The sequence below is a fragment of the Paroedura picta genome, chromosome 4, assembly GCF_049243985.1.
Source record: "Paroedura picta isolate Pp20150507F chromosome 4, Ppicta_v3.0, whole genome shotgun sequence".
Lineage (NCBI taxonomy): Eukaryota > Metazoa > Chordata > Lepidosauria > Squamata > Gekkonidae > Paroedura > Paroedura picta.
In genome coordinates, this window is record NC_135372.1 from 101,804,977 (window position 1) to 101,825,209 (window position 20,233).

General features: G+C 43.8%; 1 protein-coding gene across 1 annotated transcript in view; it reads right to left on the reverse strand.

Moving 5' to 3' along the window:
* SLC26A9 (solute carrier family 26 member 9) overlaps positions 1-8,986 on the reverse strand; it is a 72,037-nt gene extending 63,051 nt beyond the window's left edge. The window contains exon 1 of the mRNA XM_077334762.1: positions 8,853-8,986. The gene's annotated coding sequence lies outside the window, so the exon portion shown is untranslated. The remainder of the gene's footprint in view (positions 1-8,852) is intronic.
* Positions 8,987-20,233: the final 11,247 nt, after the last annotated feature.

Here is a 20,233-nt window from a genome sequence, read left to right on the forward strand (position 1 = left end):
TCCCCCACTGAGAGCCAATCAGGGCAGATTTTACCCAGTGCGTCATCTGCACACAAACTACAGATGTATTTATATTTTTTATTATTCTGCCTGTTCTTCTTATGCTGCAAACCGCTTTGAATCTGAAGAGAAAGGGCAAGTAATAAATGCAATAATAATAATAGTAATAATAATAATAATAATCCAGACTGGGAAACCCCTGGATATTTTGGTATGGAGAATAGTGAGAACAGCCACCTCAGTGGGGCACAGTGCCAGTGCCATTGAGTCTACTCTCCAGGATCTCTCTGGTCTGGAGATGAACTGTTAAATTCAGTGGATCCCCTGGAGGCTTGCTTTCCTAGGTGAGATGTACAGCCTACATAAAGAATGTTTTATTAATCCTGCAATTAATCTGCCCCATTTAGTCTGCCTCACATTTTAGGACAATATTTTCCAGATTTCTCAATGATGTCAGTCTGGGTTCTAAACTAGGGTATAAGTCAAACGTCACTCAAAAGTATATATTTCAAGGGTGGGGAAACTGCCACCTTGATCGCTCTTTAGCTGAAGTGTGATCGAATGGCTAAGTATTCTTTAAGAGCAAATAACCTGTACTGGGTGCTCTTGAGTTTAAACAGTGAGTCTCTCCTTTTACCTGGAGCAACTGATGCTGCTTTCACTTATGACCTTTTTCTTCGCACAATTCTGGAAGACAGTGGAGCCTGCACTGCATTTATGAAAACTGAGAAATCTGGAAAGCTGCCTAAATTCCTAGAGGGCCCATCATGGCCATTCTTGACTTCCTGCTACTGTTTTTTAGTGCCATCTAGAGGCCCTATCTAGTAGTTTAGCCATACTGTGCTGTACAATTTTGGCCCTGTACAATTTTGAAACAATCATGGACCCTGGAAAGCTTGTGGTTTGCCTAGTTGCACTAGAATGTCCATTGTCACAACTGATTCCTTGGTCTTGCTGTGCTTGAAGTCAAGTGTTATTATTTATCATATGGTGTTTGTTTCTCTAACTTAAAAGAGACTATCTGAAGAATCAGACTGGACTTCTCCACTCACTACTGTACATTTAATGGCTGTATGATAAACAGAATCTTTAAACCGCTCCTGCGGAGCGGATTAAATAATCGGCTAAGGGGACCTAAGGAGGGCCCTGTCCATAATGAGGAAGGGTGCCGATAGGCCCATTCCTCATGACTGACAATCGGAGGGCTCAATCAGCAGGCGCAAAGCACCTGCCGATTGGGCCCTCCGATTGTCAGTCCTGCGGCAAGGGACCAATCGCGAGCACACACGCGCTGCCGGAGCCAGGGGGGGTTCCCACCAGCCCCAGTAACGGTCTCCCGCCCGCTAGCGCCCACTGCATTTCGAGGGCAGCGGGCTTGATTACTAGTCCTAACATAAAGCTTCACATTCTACATGTCTGTACATCAGGCTGTTGTTAAAGGCAGTGCAGTGTAATACTTATTAATTAATTTGCTATCTTTGTAGACCACCACTCTCACTGAAACTCTAAGCAGTGTAACACAGTGCAAATTAATACAGTCAACATGAAGAGACATGCGATAGGTAATGTACTAGGAATAGAATTCTGGAAATAGAAATGAGCATAGAATACATAGTGCATATTTAATGCAGAATTTTACATAGTCTGCAGAATGGCAAAATCATTGGACTAGCACTGGGGAGACTCATGTTCACATTCATAATTGCCATGAAATTTACTGTGTGACCTTAGGCCAGTCACTGTCTCTCAGTCTAACCAACCTCACAGGGTTGTTGTGGAGGCAAGATGGAGAGACAGTTATGTAGCTCTGAGTTACTTGGAGGAAGTGCAGAATAAACTGCACTAAATAAATAAATAAGAATAGAATCAGGAAAAGGAAAAGGACTGTATGAAACGTGGAATTTTTAATTATCCCATTAGATTTAGATAGCCTTGTCTGTATCTGGTTTTGACCCCATCACCTGGTTTTGACCCCATCAGCGCCTGTAGGCATGTACTCTATGTTTAACACTTCTTAAACTAATACCATAACACAGATTTGTTAAAGCTCTCATGCACTGAGTACACGCAAGTATGCTTTTATACATCTCCTTGTTCCATTTCCTAACTTTTCAAAATAATAACAAATTTAACCTGTGACTGTAATGTTACGAAAAGTAGTGTGGTGTAGTGGCAAGTACATTGGCCTGAATATTTGTTTATTAAACATACCTTATTATAATATATACATTTATTATTAAACACACATTAAATTCTTCCCCCATTCAGATCCCTGTTATTGGTTGACTTTCAGCCAGTCATATCTCCCAGTCTTATATATTCCATATGGTTGTTTCAAAGTTCAATAAGGTTGAGCTAACCATGTGCATTTCCCTGCTTGGAGGAAGTACATTGGAAATCTAGACAGGAGAGTGTACCAAATCTGAATGCTTTTTAAAAGATGAAGCCAGGGAGCAGTGAGGATGGGAATTATTGTCAGTGATGATGATGAATGGAGCAACCAAATATTCAGGGCCTTTTTGCACGGGGATCTTTGTTGCAAATTGTTTGCGGAATGAAAAATCGCCATTTAAAATAGTGGAATTCATCGTTAGGCATACCTGCCTTTGTAGTGGAATCAGTTGCGTTTTTTAGCGTTTCCCACAGGCTTCCGGTCTCGGCAGAAATCGCTAGAAAGGAAGCGCTATTGCCAAGCTCGTCCCGCCCCTGGCCATCAAGCAGCCAATGGGCAGCCGTTAGCATGCTCCCAAACAGCCCCTTTCCCTTTAAGGAAGGTTTAAAAAAAAAAAAAAACAGACCCATTGTAACGAATCTGGGTAGATTCGTTGCAAGGGAGAGACCCATCCAGCTGCCTGGGGTGTTTGAGCTGTCGTTTGATCGGTTGATCGTTAACACGCTGCCTCAGAGTGAAAAAAAAAATCCCCCCCCCCTCACGGGCCCGATTTTCGGCTGAATGGAATGTGTGAAATGTGTGTGTGAAATGTGTGTGTGAAATGTGTGTGCTTAGTGACTGAAGGGGAGGGACTGAAGCCGGGAAGCCTCTGTTTGAGCTGTAATTTGATCGTGGCCACGCTGCCTCGGAGTGGAAAAAAAAATCCCCCCCTCCCCCCCCCCCCCACGGGCGCGATTTTCAGCCGAAACAGTGTGAAAAATAAAGGGAAAATACATCAGCAAACGGGCTTCTGCGGGCTTCTTGTGACTGTAAACAGCTCTGAGGAGGGACTGCAGCCTGGGAAGCCTCACTGGCTAAACGGAGGCTCGCCGGTGCGTTGATCTCCACTCGCTCGGGGAAAAAAAAATGGCGATCGCTTCGCCGGCAGTTTGGAGGACAGGCTCAGGAGGAGGGACTTTGAAGAAACCGCAACAATGGGAACGCACAGGTCTTTTTCGCTACTGTTGCAGATTGGTTGCAGGAGTGTATCGCTTTCCGGAGGGTGAATCCACTTTTTGGGATTCCCCTGAAAGCGCTACAACGAAGCGCTTTTTGCTGATTGGTTTCAGGAGTGTTGCAGATTGTCTACGATGTCGTGCGTTGAGGCAAATTAGTAGCGTTTTCAATTAGCAACCATTGTGCTATTTTGAAGCCGTGCAAAAAGCCCCTCAGTCACAACAAAATACAGGTAAAACAGCAATAAAAAGAGGAAACATTCAGAAATGGTATTCTGACTCCACTCTCCCAAATAATTTCTTAAAATGCAGTAAGCTACTTCTTGACTGTTTTATGTGCACTTGCCAGACTCTCAGAATGAAAGGCATCGATTTTTTGTCTCCCATTTGCCTTTTAAAACACTCTTAAATTCTGTTCCCAAAGGAGTTCATCAAAATAAAGCTCCCCACTTGTCACTAACCCTCTTGACTCTTTGGTAGCTGAGCTGAATGTCAATGTTTTCCTTTGCTTAAATTAAATATGTGGGAGTATTTATAGGCCATTTTCATAGGCAGATGGTCTTTTAAAATGAAAAAGCCCAACGTAGCCAGCTGTCATTCAGCAGTTCTGTGCTCTCTTCCACCACTGTGGAGCTGGTGCCAATGTTTGATGTACCACTTCACCCAATCTTTAAACCAAACTCACTGTGCGCTTGGCAGCTGGAACAAGGCACCTGGCAAGGACAAGTAGCAAAGAGACCCTGAAGCAATGGAGCCAAAGGGAGTTAAATATATACCCGCATAGCTCTTCTTTCCATCTTAAGTCCAAGGGGCACAAACTAGTATTAAGCCAACAGGTATTCTGCACAGGGTACACAGCCCTCAACAGGTATACTTCCTCTCCTTTTGGGAAGGATTGAGAGTTTTCAGGCACCACTGTAGTGAGCCTAGCTGAGATAAAGGCTTGGACTGCAAAGAGATTTAATGGGTGGCAGGAGGGGCACTGTTTTTCAATTCCTCCCTCCTTCTGTAAGCCTCCAGCTCCACCCAGTGCTGTCTGGTGGTGCCATCCCTCAGGGATGGCAGCAGGAGGGGGAGTCAAGGAAGCTGTGACTCAGGGATGGAATTCCCCAGTGGGATCCAACATAAAGCTTTGGGAGGCCTCCAGAGGTGTTAGATCAGGATATGGCCTTCTTGGTCCCTGCCTGGGAAACCAGGGAAAGGAAAAGGGCAGCAGAGGCTCAATTCTGATTTATGGGCCCAGAAGGGTCGCGTTTGGCTGAGAGACTTCCCAGAAACACTAGGGTCATAACATGGAGGCAGGCAATGACAAACCACCTCTGAATGTCTCTTGCCTGGCTGCCAGGCAATCCTTGGATGTCCTGGCTATACTACACACAATGCCATACAATAAAGAAATGGGATGCCAAATCCTTTCATCCATCTAGCCCAAAATTGTTTGCTTTGACAGGCAATGCCCACACTGGGCTCAGGCCTTTCCTAGCTGTGCTACCTAAGAATCCTTAAACTGACAACAGTATGGAATGAACCAGGGAGCAGATGCATGCAAACCATGCAATCACTCGAGTAGCTATGATGTAGAAAAGTGCCAGTGGGAAGTGGGATACCCTGACCATTCAAATGAACAGGCTTTCTTTTGTGGCACCTGCAAAAGCAGTCACAAGTAGGAGATGGGATGCACTGGAGGGCAGGACTCCAGTTTCTTTATGAGCTATGTAAAGGAGAGCATTTTGGTAAATACCTCTTGGCATGTGAGGACGGGGAAAATAATATATATATATATATATATATATATATATATATATATATATATATATATATATATATATATATATATATATATATATATATATATATATATATATATATATATATATATATATATATATATATATATATATATATATATATATAACTGAACTTACTACTCTCAGTGGCATATCATGTAAGATGCCCTTGCTGAAACCGGCTCTTCTGCATAACCCCTAAGAAAACTCCACCACTCCTCCCCTTTTCCTCTGGTCTCCTATGTGGCTACGTCACACTTAAACAAGCACTGCACACTGAACTATTGGTTACCCTGAACAGCCCCCATCTGGTTAGCCATGAGAAAATCACATTTAAACTAGTGGAACGTGTTAACCACGTCTAACTCAAGACCACTTTGACAGAGGCTGAAGTCCAGTCCTGAATAGTGTGTGTTTGTAGGGGAGGTGAAGGCAAAGGGTCTGTGTCATGGATGATGGGGAGCAGAGAAAGAAGTTTGTGCCTGAGAGCAGGCAACATACAAGGGAAAGAAAGACCATCTCTCATATGATCTGCTGCTGGAAGTATGTGTTGGAATTTAGAAGTCAAGTTATTGGTTGGAGGACTCTGATTGCATTCAGTGGGATTATTCATGACTAACTTTATTTATTTATTCCATTTATAGACTGACCCCCTAGTAGGCCAGCTCAGAGCAGTATACAACATCAATAAAACAATAGTAGAATTAAAATAAATACATTTAATACTTTTGTTTCCCATCTCGGCTTCCTTCCTGGACAATGTATTTTCACAGTCTTCATGTCTGATTTCATATTGATTTGAGCTGCCTGTGCTCTGAGCACTCAACCCCCTTTCACATTTGAAGCTTCATATGCGAGACACAGAGAACCAGCAAGTGGTTCAGATTCATAGACATGCCTGAGTAATGTATGTGGGGGAGAGAGTTGCCTGGCCACTCTTCCTAAACAGAAGGTGGGGGTCCTAAAGGGAAATAATTTTTCCTTCCTTCCTTCCTTCCTTCCTTCCTTCCTTCCTTCCTTCCTTCCTTCCTTCCTTCCTTCCTTCCTTCCTTCCTTCCTTCCTTCCTTCCTTCCTTCCTTCCTTCCTTCCTTCCTTCCTTCCTTCCTTCCAGGTTGGAAAGTTTTAAGGCAAGACTGATAGTGTTCCACTGAACCAGTTGCTACTTGCTAAGTGTTTCCCTGGCATTTATTCATACTGCTATTGCTTTCTGAAAAAGAAAAAAAAACATGTGGCACTGGTTAATGAAAAGTCTTAAGGAATTAGAAAGTTTGCAGACTGTAGCATTCCTTTAGCACCTGAGAACACTCTTATCCAGGTCACCTGCTGTGAGCTCTCTAATGCACACACACTCCAGCACACCCTCCCCAGTGTTCAAGAACCAGGCAAAAAGGAAGGGGAAACACCTTTTAGTCCTTTAGTGCAGTGGTCCCCAACTCCCAGTCTGGAGACCGGTACCGGTCCGTGGAAAGGTCAGTACCCTACCGGGCCGCGGCTCCTCCTCGTCCTCCTCTCCAGCTGCTGCCTCGGGGGCTGCCCTGCCACTCTGCTGCTGGCTCACCTTTGGTGCTCTCCAGTGGCCGCCATGGCTGGGGGCCCCCCTCAGCATGGCACTGAGCAGCTGCTGCTGGCAGCAATCCCCAGCGGGCAGCAGGAAGTCAGTGGTGCCAGCGGGAAAGCAAGTGGAACAGGGGCTCAGGCAGCGGCAACATCCCTTGGCAAAAGACTATCCACCCACCCCCTGGGCCTCAGTAAAATTGTCAATTGTTGACCGGTCCCCAGTGATAAAAAGGTTGGGGACAACTGTTTTAGTGTATCCCTCTCGGAAAGAGAACCTCCCTTCCACAGTCAGTATCCTAGAATGTTCTTTGCTTTTCACTTTTCAGCCACATGCTTTATAACCAAATACATCTCTCTAAAAATGTATTGAGAAGGGTTGAGAGGGAGGACAATATGTTCCCACATTTCCATGCTCTGCCTGAACCAATGAAGTAGTAGCACCAGACCAGTACAGAAAAGAAAGAGAATGGCATATGGCCACAAAGGATAAGTTAGGGCTGAATTAGATTATAAGTGAATATATATGGAATATAAAAAAAAATCTTCTACATGCCTGGTAAAATAGTATAATAATGGCATCACAACAGGCATCACACAGTGCAAACTGTGACTGTTCAGTGAATCCTGGAATCTGATCAATGGCTTTCCCAACAGTCCAGAAAAGTCAGGGGAACATCCATTTGTTTCACTTCCTCCCCCTAAAGCCAGGATAATCTAGGCAGTGCCTGTTATTCAAAGCTCCCAGCTTGGGCTTCTATGTTCTCACAGTACCTGCTCCAGCGTAATTCAGCACCACTTTGAACAGAGAAACATGTCCTCCCAGATTTCTATGTCTCCTCTAAAAGTAAATGTAAGATAAACATCCTCCTGTCCTTGTGTGGAGATAATGCACTTTTCCACAGATGAGAAACAGAAGATTGGGCAAAGGAGGCAGGAGTCTTTTGTGGTTCCTTTCTCATAGCATTTTTAGAAAGTCTCAATTTGCAATCTGTCCCCACAATTACAGTACAGGCAGACTGCATTCACTCTCCAAGGCAGTAGTAACTTCTTTCAAACTTCTGCTTAAAAATAAACTTACCTAGAAATAAATCCAGATAATAAATATCTCCCGGAGTAGTCACCAAAGGGTAAGGCATAAGTGTGCAAGATAAAAAGCAATAAACTTTAGCTACTAAGAGGCAAACACAGACCGTTTCAGTGTCCCCCAATTTGGAAACCTTCCCTCCCCAGCCATCAATAGATGGGGCCATGATCTCTGCATTGCTGATCATCTCTTGGTAGGAAAAGGCGAAGAAGTCCCCCTGTCAATTGCTGTGTACTGAAAGACAGAACACCTGTTTCCACTTGTGGGTCATAGCTGCTGTATAAGGACAAACAAGTCACCAATGTTCTAACCAGCCTCAAATCTTTTCCCTACCCCTCAGCATCCACTACTGCCATGATATATTGGGTATTTTTATTTCTCCTCCTGCCCCAGTCAAAGAGTTCTACTCTTTCCTTACTTCAGGAAAAGTGAGTCATGATGTTGTTTAAATTGCCTGCTCAAAGTCATGCTGAAAAGTCACAGACCAGCTTGGCAGGTAAAAACATTGACCTTGTCATGAAACTCCCAAGGTTCAAGCAATTGCCCTCTAATCAAGAACCCTTCTTCTATTATAGCTTCCAATGTTATTCTATAGCTTTCTCTAGTTATGTTTTCTTCTCTGCAATGTTTAGGCTGTTCATTCTTTGGGGCAGGGACGTCCTTTTTGATGTATTTGCGAGTGACAGCCAAAAGGAAGACCCAGCTTATGTGGGATTCCTAATAAATTTAGGACCATGATCTCAGTTCCCCAATGTGAATCACAGGCATTTCGATTCTTTAATAATGAATTCACATATTTGCATTCTACCCGATTTTTTCTTCATAAATCATTACTGAGTCTGATTCCATGGTAAATTTGCTTTGCAAAGAAAGAAGGAAATGCATTAAAAAAAAACCTAAACCAAACAAACTAGGTCTCCTAATATTGAAATTCACACCCAATGGCTTTACAAGCCCAGGAGTGCAAATCTCCCCCGCCACCCCCTCCCTATGACCACCCTGAACAAAGAGCACAATTGTTGAGAGCAAGGCTTACCTTCACTCTGCAAGGGAAGAGAAAGGGACTGATTCTGGGAGGTGAGTGAGCTGCAAAAGTGACCGGAGTCCCAGGCAGAGAGCTGCTCCCAAGGAGGAGTGCTGAGCAGCTCTGTGACTCAAAGAACCAAGTGAGTGTCTTTTAAGTTGCTTGAGGGCTGAGCTTGACATCTGATTGGCTTACTAGGAAGCAATTGCTAGCATTAGACTAGGCAAACCCCGGAGATAGGAGAGAGAGATAAGGAGGCATTGGAAGAAGGGTGGCTTTTTGTGTATGTATGTTCCTATGCTTCCACCCCCCCTGCCCCCTAGTCCCTCTTTAGAATCAGGTTGTTTGATCCCTTTGATATACTTGGGCACTCTTAGACAATACATCACATTCAATGTCCAGTGGAGCCCCCCCTACCACCACCACACCACTCACAATGTTTGGACTTTGGGGAGTTGGGAGTAAAGGAATTACTTTTGATGACCCAGTCTATGGTTTCATGATGGACTGGACAATGTCTCCAGCCTTTGTGTCTTGATGGCTTCTCTGTACCAGGTGAGAACAATGCAACTCATTGTATCGACCCTTGAACTCTCCCAAGTTGGGCTTTGAAGATGGGATGTGCAGGGGGAAACAGTTCCGTCCTTACTTCCAGGTTAAAAGGGCTGGGAGAGGTAGAAAGAAAACAAAGGGCAGACCTCCTAGAAACTGGCAATTAATTCTCAACTTCCTGCATTGCAGTCTCTGAGCATGGAAAAAAGAGATGGAGAAACTTAATTTCTGCTCTGCCATACATACAAATTGCTCAAGGCCGATCTTCCCATGAGATCATTTAAGCACCAGATTGAAAGCCACTCACATTGTCAATAATTTGTCCTTTTTGGTCCATGCATACAGTAGACGTATGGTTGGGAATCAAGATTTTAAAAAAGCAAACTCCCATTTGGGTCTCAGTTCTTCACAGAGACCTTTTCTGCATGCGGAATTCGGCCCACCTCAATGTGTGCCCGGTTGCAGGGCTGATTCCTGCTTCTGGACATCATCAGTGCTGGCCTGGTATGGTCCCAGGCCTGGCACAATGCAGACCCTCAGTTGGCCCACGGCAAGTGACTGTGGACCAGAAGCCAACTGATGACCTGCTTCGTGACACGTCTGGGACCATCCCTAGCCTGTGCCAACATTGTCCAGAAGCAGGAATAAACCCCACAACTGGACAAGCACTAAGCTGGGTTTAATTCCGCATGTGGAAAAGGTCACGGACGGCTATCATACTTCCCTGCATTGTGTAATTGCCATTAAATAAGGGGCCATTGTTTTGTTCATTGGCAGAACACCTCCTTAGTTTCTGCTAAAGCATTTTGTGGGACACATAGTTCAGACAATAACACCAGGCCATTCTTTATCTAAGGAGATCAGTTCCCCTGGAGAAAATGTCTGCTTTGGAGGGTGAACTCTATGGCATGATACTCCACTGAAGCTCCTCCATGCCCCAAATCCTGCCCGCTCCTGGATCTACCCTCAAAGTCTCAAGGCACTTCCCAGCCCAGAGCTGACAACCCTGTCCCCAATCCAGAACTAGCAACTCTTGAAACCATACACTCTACCTTGTGATGTTACCATATTATCCAGGGGAACTCATCTTTGGACTCTGGAGATCAGTAGTAATTCTGAGAGAACTAGGGGCCTGGAGAACAGCACCAGTCCCTCCTCACCCCACACTGAGGTCCCAAGCCAAATGCTCCACTTTTCCAAATGCTCCACCTTTCCTGCGTGCCTGCAGGAAAAGTTAGAAAAGTCAGGTTTTGAAAATTGTATGTATGTATGTATGTATGTATGTATGTATGTATGTATGTATGTATGTATGTATGTATGTATGTATGTATGTATGTATGTATGTATGTATATAATTATATATATAGAACTATATATATAAACACTATATATATAGTGTTTTTCCTCTTATTGGTACATAAAGTTTTGTGAGATAGAGCCTACTTCTTCAGATATAGAGATAAACAGCAGAAGGGGAAACAGAAGTCCTTATGACACTATCATATGCATTAACATTTGTGAATATCATGCAAACTTCTATCAAGCCATGCTTAGAGGTGTTTGCATGCTGAAGGAGCTGCCAAGCAGGTGTGATCGTACCAAAACATTGGCTACAGAGATGAGAAGGAAGGGTGCTTCACTTTACTCGTACAAACCCATCACAGAGGAGCAGAGCAAGCCAGAAGGGTGTTAACAGCAGAATATATGAGACTGAAGTTTGGGGGGAGGGGGATGGGAAACAGGTCTCCTAAAAAGTGAGAAGAAAGGGCCACAGAAGGAAGTGAGACAAATGGAGCAGTTGTTGACAAGTTCCCAGCTGTCTGACTCTGGGAAAATATTTTTGACACGCTGTTTATTTTGAGTTAGGAGCTCAAAAATGTCAGTAATTTTTCATTATTAAGTATCATTAATACAAGGAACTTATCACAGTGTGCAAAGAGGACATGCACACAAGCAGAAGTCTGATTAATTGCTTTCTGAAAGATAAGAGGAAATAGGTGCCCATTTGTTCTCCCATAATCATTAATTACCACTATCATATATATTTTAAAGGGCAGTTTGATATGAAACCACAGAGTCCTCAGAAAAACAGAAAAAGGAATCTTACAGGAAGAAACATGTGCTTCTAATCCCATTCCAGCAACATTCTTTAGCTCAGATTATTGTATACACTTGTGTTTTTGTAGCATCACTAAGTTCTTCATAAGAGCCTGTATGTCAGTCAACCCTCCCACCTCCCCAAGGCAAGCAGAATCTCCAAAGTGGAAAATGAGTTCTAGAAATTGCATGGGGAGGGAACTGTTACCCTCTTTGGGCCATTTGCTCATGAGCTATTCACAAATCATCTAAGTTCACATTGGCTTGGACTCTAAGAGACCCAGACTCTGATTCACTATTGAAATCTATAATAACATTTGAACCTTCACATACTTTTTCACATGTAAATTCCAGTTAGGGTTTAATCCTAAGTAAACCTGTTTAGGGTGAGGTTGAAAAGTTCCCTTCACAAGTTATATGCTGACTTGGCACATACCTAGACCCATTCTACTGTGGCTTCCAGCCAGGGCTGGATTTACATGAAAAGAGGCCCTAGGCTATTCCACTTATGTGGCCCTTTCACCTCCCATTTTTAAGTTTGTAAATTACATGAGAGATAATAAAATACATCATTACTGTGATATATATCAATATGTTAAATGAAACATGTTGTGATTGGTACTAACCTTTATTTTTTAAAAATGTGGAATATAGGCCCCTCTTGATCTTGAGGCCCTAGGCCCTAGTTAGCCTATAGGAAAATCCGGCCCTGCTTCCAGCCATGTTTGAAGATTTAACTTGTTTTCGTTCATGACCTTTGCTTAGAAATACAGTGGAAGGGTGATTTAGTTGATCCTTCAGATGCTTTTATCACCACCAGTCATATTATACTTATTGATCATTTGGCAAGGTTGGAAACACCACACTCCTGTGTTCCTAGTCTCTGGCACATCAATTGCTACAGAGCAAGGGAAGGGACTATTCGGGACTATGCCTGAAGAAGTAAATTTTAGTGCAGAAATGAACTAAAAAGTCGAGCCTTTAAAAATGCAAATTCTAACAATATCAGTAGTGCAGAAACTGGAGGTTTGGGATAAGATGCTGATATTGTACTACTGACACCCAATTTGATGTCTCATTTTCATCTAATCCAGATAAGGCTGTGAACATTTGGAGCAGGTGCTTAAAGATGGTTCAAAATGAATGAGGGTTGAAGCTAAATTTAGACAGGATAGATATTGTTGTTGGGTCACTTAAGAGCAGTGGTTCTCGACCTTCCTAATGCCACAACCCTTTAATACAGTTCCTCATGTTGTGGTAAACCACCAACCTTTAAATTATGCAAGTGTTCTTTCACAGAAATTAAACCAAAACCGACCAATGACATGAAGATCCGTTGTTCATGATTGCATATAAATTGTTCCCCCCCCCCCCGGGGTTTCTCAGTTCAGTTATGCCTCTTGTCCCACCAGGCCGATCTTGCTGTTTTCCACTGCTCCAGACAGACGAATGCTCTATCTCAATCTACCCCGGCCAAGCTGCTCGCCCTGCCACAACCCCTGTGAATGAGTCATATGACCCCCAAAGGGGTCCCTACCGCCAGGTTGAGAACCACTTTCATAGATAAAGTAGATAGTTGTACTGATTAGGTAGTTCTAGATCCAGCACAGATGCACAAATAGTATATAACCTGGAGTCTCTTCAAATTTTAATTGATACACCAGCTGCACATCTTCCTATAAAAGATGATCTTTCCACAGTTACCTACATTTTAATAAAATCCAGGCTAGAATACTGCAATGCATTATATGTGTGACTCCTTTGAAAAGCCTCTGGAAATTCTAGTTAGTTCAAAAATATGGTTCTGCAATGCTGAACAAACTACACTGCATGAATGATACTTTATTGAAGTTCTCTAGATTCCCCATGGGGATCCCATTTATACCTTATGATGATGACAAAATCGTCAGCAAATCAAAACATATTAAAACCTAGAACGCTGTTAGTTTTTTAATGTTTGCACAAAACATTTTATTTGTATATTTGCTGAACATAAATCTTGTGGCCCCATAAAGACTAAGAAGTTATTATTTTTGCATAGGTGTTAGCAGCCCAGGAGGGAGCTCGTTAGGAGCCTGGAGGGCTGGCCCCCTCCACCACGATCCTTCGCCCAGGGCCCTCTCCCCTGACCTGCTGCTGGCTCCGGCAGACTGATGAATCTAAGAGCAAAGTAGCTAGCATTCAGGAACAGAGGGTGGGAGCTGTATGGGCAGGGCCAATCAGGGGCATGGCCAGTCACCCTGATTGGTCATATTCCAACTTGGACACCCCGGACACGTTCCACCCACTAGGCTGTTTCACAAATATTAAAAGGAACAATGGATAAGGATAAGCTTTTCTGTGCAGCACACTTCTTCAGTATTTCATTTACTTCAGAACATTGACAGAATTCCCTGGGCTCACAGTTAGGTCATCATACTGACTGAATTGTATTAGGTTCACTTGTAATTGGATGCATCCTTTAAATGACAAGAGGCAGATTGCATTGCTCACTTTTTGGACTTGCATTGCATTAGATCTGAGAAGCAATTGGTTGGAAGATTAACTTAGCTCATTTATAGACATGATAGGCACAACTAAAAAGTTTCAACTAAAAATCATAGACTCTTCCTTCCTTCCTCAAGATCCAAAGCAATATAATGTTTTATAATAGGACCTTGAAAAATCAGAAGCACTGAATCGGGGCTTGTGTGCACATACAAGAAAGCACTCCGTTTGTGCAAGAAAAAAAGTGTAATTGTGTGAATAAGATGTATTTGAATTCACTTTAATGTATCCATGCTGCTTGCTGATCAGCTCCCTAGAAATTAGCAAATAGGAGGTCAACTGAAGGGAGATTGAGTCAAATGTGATTAGTTGGGACTCAGAGTCCAAATGAAACAAATACCAGGTTTATGGAAAGAAACATTTAGAATTTTACCATCTAGCAAGTTTGCTAGGATTTGGTGGTAGGCTACTTTCAGAAGAGATTCTCCACCATCCTCTCATTTTTGGATCACATTTACCACTTTGCTGGGTTTCCCCCTGTAGACAAGATTCATATAAAGCATCTTTAAAGCTGCTAGACGAAACAAAACTCAGGTTCAGATCCTAGTTCTTTTGCAACGCAACTAGGGTGCTAGAACTCACCTGGCCACCAGTGTGTGTATGTGTGTTGCCAGCTCCTGCGGGTGGAGCCTGGGGAGGACAGGGACCTCACTGAGGTACAATGCCATAGATGCCGTCCTTCAAAGTGTCCACCTGAAGATAGGCGATCTCAGAATCAGCTATAGTTCTAGGAAAATGCCACGATGTTGATTCTTTTTTCTTCTTGGCTATTTTGCAGAATTGACTGGCCCTCTTCTTCCACCACCTGGAGGTTGGCAACTATATCCAAAGAGACAGCACACAGATTGTCTAAATAATCTAGCCGTCCCCGGCCCGAAGGAAGCGCGCCTAGCCTCGACCAGGGCCAGGGCTTTTTCAGTCCTGGCCCCTACCTGGTGGAATGAGCTCCCTGGTGATTTGCAGGCCCTGCGGGATTTGTCAGCTTTCCGTAGGGCCTGTAAAACTGAGCTCCTTCACCAGGTCTATGGTTGAGGCTGGGGTCAGCGAATCAGGGACATCGCTCCCCCCCTAGGAGTTGGAGTGTACGCTACTCCCCTATCCTTTCCTCTTCACCTCTTTGATAATTGGGGGAGGGATGGGATTTTTAGCCGTCATGTTAGTAGATTGATGTTTTAATGGGAATTTTAATGGGGTTAGTTGTTGTGACCCGCCTCGAGCCTGTCGGGAGAGGCGGGAAATAAATCTAATAATAATAATAATAATAATAATAATAATAATAATAATAATAATAATAATAATAATAATATCATCATCATCATCATCATCATCATCATTATTATTATTATTATTATTATTATTATTACTACTACTACTACTACTACTACTACTACTACTACTACTAAATGCAGACCTAACACACTTCATAACTGAAGGGGGGATTTGATACTAGGGTTGTCAGTCTGTAAACAAGGCCTGGAGTTCTCCTGGAATTATAAATGATCTCCTGGTTACAGAGATGGAAAACATGGCAGCTTTGGAGTGAACACTCCACATTTACATTGCCCTTGGGTTCACTTGGCTCTCCAAACTCCACCCTCTTCAGGTACTACTCCCAAATCTCCAGAAATTTCCCAAGGCAGAGTTGGCAACCCTGTCTGGCACACTTATTGCTTACCATGCTGACCTTTCCCCTCCTTTTGTGCATGGAGGTAGAAAAACTGAAGTGGTGGCTTTCACCTCTGCACTAGACATAGAGAAGTTTAGTTATTACTCTGCTGGCACTCCTGGGAATGCTTGAAGGCCAAGAAAGAGGAAATGGCACTCTCTCCTGATGGGGAGACCTCAGGACCCCACAGGTGCATGCAATATGACTTATATATCTTCTAACCATGACAATGCCATCAAGGGAGAGGGATTATTTTTCCAGATACTTAACAAATGAATTTCTCTTGACTCATGACTACTTTATTGCCATGAACTGGATGAACTTCCACCTCAAACTTGCATACACGCACACACACCAAAAGAAAAAAAAAAGACACTGATCTTTGGGCAGGAAGAGGCAGAGATATGGCACATTACAAGTCTTTTGCTGAAGTTACACTCTTGGCACCTTTATCATACAGGAGAATGAGCTAGGTATGATCCTCTTGATGCGTGCTGCTGCCATTTTGTGCAAATACACTAGTGATTAGAAACTTGGATGTTTGAAGTAGGGATACCAGACTGCTGGCCATTATCCCCAAGAGCTTTCTGGGTGGGGCAATGGATGGAGATATCACATCCACATGAAAACCTGGGTGTGATATAAAAGTGATGGGTGACATTCTGGCTGTCCCTGCTGCTCAGAGGAGCAATGGTGGGAAGGAGGGGGGAGGGCCCAGCCACCAGGAGGCCTCCCAGTATAAGTGGGCAACTAGTCTATCTAATTTGGGGGCACATGCTCACACATACTAAATCTGGAGAATACATACATAGCCCTAGTGACACAAAGTGGCAGTGGAGGATTTTGAGAGGATCATGTAGAGCAGTGGTTCCCAACCATTTTATCACCGGGGACCACTCAGTGCCGGGGACCACTCACCGGGGACCACTCAACACCTTTTACTGAGGCCCGGTGGGGGGGGGAGTTTACTCCTCTACTCTCAACCACTGCCCTAACGCTCTCTGATTGCTATGGTAATGTTTAAACATCCCTTCAAAATAAGATACAGACACGCCAGAACAATGAAGTGTATTGTAAAGGGCTGGGGGGGGGGGAATGAAGTAAAGGGCTGGGGGGGGGAGAAGGCATCCTTCGAGGCCCACCTCCAATTAGTCCAAGGATCACATGTGGTCTGCGGCCCACAGGTTGGGGATCGCTAATGTAGAGTACATGAAGACAGGTAGAACTTAAAACAGGTAACTTTTTCTCAAGGCAAGAACAGTTTCACTTGTTGTCTGCCTGCCTCTTATGTTAGGCTTATAAGCAATAAAAACACGATGAATCAAATATCCATTTCCACAAACAATGCCGAACAGGGTAGTCTTTTCCTTCAAAATGTTTGTTGTTTCTGGATTTCTTTTTAAAACATTCCATAATTGAGCTGGGTTATAAACTCCCAACAACCTTTGTTTTCCCAAACTGATCTCTGTATGAAAGAAACCTGAAAGAATCTCAAATGATATTCATAGCCCCAGGCCCTTTCATCTGTCCTGGCAAACAGAGCCAGAAGCATTTGCAGAACTGAACCCAAGACACTCGGGGGTGGGGGAGATGGGAGGCATCTTGTAACTTTTAAGCCAAAACAATCCCTGGTAAATATTTCAGCCACATAATGGCTTTATTAATTTTTGTAGTCCAAATAATCCTCTTGTATTCCTTGAATGCAGCGTGGCCGCTTGCCTGCACCGGCACAAGGAGAAGAACTTTATCCACGCAGGAATGAGGAACCGAAAGTAGAGAGAAAGAAGGGGGGCAGAGGGGCTAAGGAGAAAGCAAAACGGTGTTCAATTAAAAAAAAACGCAGCCACCGAAAGACACAAAGGTTTCCTCCTGTGTAAAGGGCATCTAGTTAATTTCTGCTACATGTAGAACTCACTACACACAATTATCCTTCCCTGACCCTAAAAAATAAGAACTGCCAGATTCTGAAGCCTATCTTGTAACTGTGACAGCAGTTAATACTGAGTGCATTATAAGCATAGTGTATCAGAGAGAAACCTGCAGAGATATAGTGAAATCTGGAATATGTTTAATAATAATACAAATTGGCTTATTGTTCTCATAACATTCCAGAATGTGAAAGCAAATCACAGACGTGTGACATTGAATTTGGTAGCTAATGTAGAAGGGATGTGATTTAGCCTCTTTGAATTTTAATGACCTGCCTGCAATAAGGGCTTTTAAATGTGAATTGTCTTAGCCAGCACATAGATGGACGACTGCCTAATTCTATATATTAATTTGTTATTTTCTATTGGGGAAGTCTGGTGTATCACTGGAAAGCAAAATCACAAAACTCTGGCCCACTTATTTTGGCCATATCATGCGATCCAGCTCAATGGAGAGAGCAATTAGGCTAGGACTGGTCCGTGGTAAAAGGAAACCAGGCCAACAAAGTATATGGTGTTTAGACACGATCAGAATGGACACCGGCTAGAACATTGCACAACTAAAAGAAGTGGTACAAGATTGAAAAACATGGTGACAGTTGGCCCATAGGCTCACTAAGAGTCAGACATGACTGAATGGCTAACATGATCACCATTTGGTGCATTAGTGTTCTGCTTTTCTCCTCAATGGGGTCTCAAAACACTTAACAATACAAAAGTTGGGAGAATTCAGCAACAAGCAAGAAAGACAGGGGGGGGGGCAGGGGATAGGCTGACAGCTAACTCTCTCCAGAGAGCCAGTTTGGTGTAGTGGTTAGGAGTGCCGACTTCTAATCTGGCATGCCGGGTTCGATTCTGCGCTCCCCCACATGCAACCAGCTGGGTGACCTTGGGCTCGCCACAGCACTGATAAAACTGTTCTGACCGGGCAGGAATATCAGGGCTCTCTCAGCCTCACCTACCCCACAGGGTGTCTGTTGTAGGGAGAGGAATGGGAAGGCGACTGTAAGCCGCTTTGAGCCTCCTTCAGGTAGGGAAAAGCGGCATATAAGAACCAACTCTTCTTCTTCTTCTTCTTCTTCTTCTGTCCAGGCTGCAGCCCTCAGGAGTCAAAGACAAGAGCCTCTGGGCATGCTCAGGCCTTAGATACTTGTCTGAAGACAGCAAATTAACCCCAGCAAGATGTTAGTTGGCTGCTATTAAGTAGTAGACTCTTTCCCAGTTCCTCCCCTGCCAGGGCTTCTAACTCATTTCAGTGAAGCAGGGAGCTTTAGCAATGGTTAAAAAGTATTTTGAATGAAGAGCAACAACTGCACTGGAAGAGTATGCAGGCCTAATCCTCGTATTGATCTTGAGCAGCAAGCTAGTCCAAGAAGACCTACCTAGGGTTGCCAGGTCCAGGTTGCAAAACTCTGGAGATTTGAGGATGGAGCCTGGGGAGGTCAGGGAACTCAGTGAGGTCCACCCTCCCAAACAGCCATTTTCTGCAAGGGAACTGTTCTCTGAAGATAAGCTGCAATTCTAGGGGATCCTCATGTCCTACTGGAGACTGGCATCCCTTGTCACTCACCATCACCAGAATGGAAATTAGTGGCAATGTGAAAATTAGTGCCCCGGCAAAGGAATGCTTGGTGGAGACTAGAGTGAGGTAGAATTGGGAAGATTCATCTACGTAGGCATTCTGAAAGTATTCTTCCTGCCCTGCAGTGTAAACTGATATGGAGGGACAATGAGTGTGAGTGTGATGACAGGATAGACTTCTCACAGGATACCACCATAGTTATACACGGTTTGGGGCCTACATATCTGAGGGACTGTCTCTCACCCTGTGTTCCTTGCAGAGCTCTGCGCTTGGCTGGTACCAATCTGCTGGTTATTCCTGGCCCCAGGGATGCTTGCCTGGCCTTGACCAGGGCCAGGGGGAGGGCTAGGGCCAGGGCCAGTGCTTTTTCGGTCCTGGCCCCTACCTGGTGCAATGAGCTCCTGGGGGAAATGTGGGCCCTTAGAGAGCTTTCTGCTTTCCGTGGGGCCTGCAAAACAGAACTCTTCCGCCAGGTATATGGTCAGGGCCAATGTTAGAGCAGGTGGTATGGGTCCCCTTGATGTTGGTGTCAGACATATTGACAAAGGTTGGTCTCTCCCTATGCCATCCCCATTTGAAATTTTGCCATCTGTTTGGGGTTATAATATTTTTGATTGGGTTTTAATCGGTTTTAATAGGGTTTTATGGGGCTTTATTGTTGGATTATTGTTGTTACCCACCATGAGCCGGTTTCGAGAGTGGTGGGTTATAAATCCAAAAACAAACAAACAAACCAATAAGTTCTCTATTGTTTGTCATGAAAGGAATAAAGTATATCTTGATCAAGTCACTGTATTGGATTTATCCAGCACTGAATGCCCTTGGGAATAAAACAGCTTATTTGCTTTGCGTAACATGACTTCGTCTGGTTTATTTCAACCTCACCCACCTTCCAAGGAAATCAAGGTGCTGTACATAGTTATCCCTTCCTTTCTTTTATCAACACAACAATTCTGTGAGGTGGTGTTTTTATTATATATATCCACAAAATGTACACCCTGCCAAAACCCTTTATTCCTGA